The 2,590-nt window shown below is 34.8% G+C and overlaps 1 pseudogene; it reads left to right on the top strand.

Moving 5' to 3' along the window:
* Positions 1-357: 357 nt before the first annotated feature.
* LOC134234637 (uncharacterized) lies at positions 358-1,749 on the top strand (annotated as a pseudogene).
* The last annotated feature ends 841 nt before the right edge of the window (positions 1,750-2,590 follow it).

The raw sequence follows: 2,590 nt of genomic DNA, 5'->3' as shown, positions 1-2,590 counted from the left end.
TAACGATAAAGGGCAACGACAAATTCAGATATTGAATATATGTTTTATGCTTTATGACATTAAAAATGTAAATATAAGGAATGTTTTTAAGCTAGCGCGCTTCACGAAACATACCTACGTGACAAGTCTGTGTGATTCACAAAATGAAATGTTCTTATTTTGTTATGCTGTATTCTGTCATTTTGATTAAAATCTACCAACGATGATGTCATATGTGTACATCAAGTAACTTTGGAATTGATCATGTCGTGTAAAGAGAATATGTGGCTAAGACGGCATGTACAAAGATACATAAAATGGCATTTATTTGTTATTGCATTAAATCATTTCAAAACAATAAGCCTAAAAATATTGCTTGTGTCTTGGTGTGCAAACTTACAAATTTATACTGACTTATCATTTATTATTATGTTTAAAGTTAGATTTGGATTTCCTCTCAACAAAAACTCCAGGGTTTCTGCAGCGCAGTATCTGGGTAGATGGCAATCGCCCTATCATTTTTTACACTGAGAGACAGTTGCAGTTGTTAGGCAAGGCAAAGACATGGTATATGGACGGCACATTTCGTGTGGTTAACAACCCCTGGAAGCAGTTGTTTTCAATACATGCTTTTGTTAAATCTGGTGACCACATGAAACAAATACCCCTTGTTTTCTACATCATGTCTGGAAGGAGGAAAGAAGATTATTACCAAGTAAGTCATTTACCTAAAAATACAAGTTTAAAAAAAATATATAAATTTATATATATTGTTAAATATGATTATTCAAAATCATTAGTTACATATTAAATGTAGTAATTGTAGTTTCATACATTTTTTCAATCAGGTACTGAGGTTCATTGACTATCAACTGCCAGAGCATATTTCTTGCAGAGGTTTCGTGGCAGATTTTGAGGCTGGTTTATGGCAAGCACTGAGAGAACGCTTCACCATCATGCCATTCAAGGCTGTGCCGCCTTTCATTGGTCGCAGGCTGTCTTCAGGAAAGTCCAGGAACATAATCTACAGGTACATAAAATAAGTAGATAAAGCTAATCCAAGTTATTTTCAAGTCTATTTCTCAAATGATGTTAAAAATCTATACAACTTATCTTAAACAAAGAAAAAAATAGGAAGGCTTAACTATTAAATAATACTAATTATGACACTGATTAGATCTATGAATAATTCTTTTGCATGGCAATTTGGATTTATGTATTACATTATGATTAATGTTAACTGAATGTATACGTACACCTTTCAGAGAGCCTACAATGAGAGGAACGATGTGTACCATTTTGTGCGACAAGTTCTGGCATTGCCATTCCTTCCACCAGAACACATTGAGGACACCTTACATCAACTGGATGCGCGAGCTCCACAAGCCCTGGGTACCTGTCATGGACTATGTCTACAGGACTTGAATCACCAGCACGGTATTCAAGATTGACTCCTGGAGCATATTCATGACAGCTATCAGGACAAATAATAATGTAGAAGGTTTGCATAACCGCCTTAATAATGCCGTGGCAGTGAGAGGACCAGTGCCCTTTTACAGCCTTATTCAAGAACTCTACAGAGAGTCCAAGGACATTCCCCTGCAACTGAGGCTGGTGACTGAGGGAAAGCTGCAACGTTACCAGAGGAAAAGATCCAGGCATGTCCAGGGGAAAGTTTTCAAATTTTGGAACAAGTACTGTGAAAGAGAGATCAGTGCAAGTCGATTGCTCAAAGGGTGTGCAGCCATCTATGGACCTCCTGTCCAGTGAAAAACCCTTGAGTTGACAGAATTTTTAAGTCTGGGAATGAATAAATATATTTTATTTTATACAGCATTTATAATTGCAGTTGTTTATTTTTGAAGTTGCCAGGATCAACAGTATATAAATAACTCTTCTTCCCTTTATGGATCGAATGAACTCAAAAGTCGATACTCAAGTAAAAAAAAATTCTCATTCAGATGAAAATTGTTGGATACTTGTGCCATTTTTGCTTTAGAATACAATTTACTAAATTAGGATTAGAACTATATTTTTGTAAGTAATATTGTGTAATAGATGCCTGATTTGAGTAATTAATATATTGACTATTAAAAACTTTTTTTTCAGAAATTCTTATTGTTCTTATTTTTAAACATCGGATGCGGGATGAGTACTATGGTATATTTAATGTTATATGATGAACAATACTAAAATAATACACAGTTACCATTAATTAGGCAACAATCCAATGGTAAAGACATGAAGGGAAAAAACGTGTGTCTGCACTAGCACGAGTATTTGATTACGTTATTTTGATTACCGATCCGATTTCATTTTTGCTAAACATACCTGGTTGAGTATATTTGAGTAGGCATCATTTCATACAGAATAGCAAATTTTTTTAACTGTTGCAACTGCTTTATAAGTGACCTTCTAAGTGCCGATTTAATTAAGTGCCGATTTAACTAAGTGCCGATTTTACCAAGTGCCGATTTAACTAGCATTCGTATGCCCTCATGTTCACAACCACATTGCACTGGACAAAAGGAAGCTAGTGTTCGTCACTTTCTGTGCACTGATGCTAAATTCACTGATTTTAATTAGTTTATATCGTATTTACTCTTTCGTT

Source organism: Saccostrea cucullata, unplaced genomic scaffold (assembly GCF_032062105.1).
Source record: "Saccostrea cucullata isolate Sc308-1 unplaced genomic scaffold, CSIRO_AGI_Scuc_v1 ctg23268, whole genome shotgun sequence".
Taxonomy (NCBI): Eukaryota; Metazoa; Mollusca; class Bivalvia; order Ostreida; family Ostreidae; genus Saccostrea; species Saccostrea cuccullata.
The sequence above is the reverse complement of the archived record's forward strand: the minus strand, read 5'-3'. Positions and strand labels throughout refer to the sequence as shown.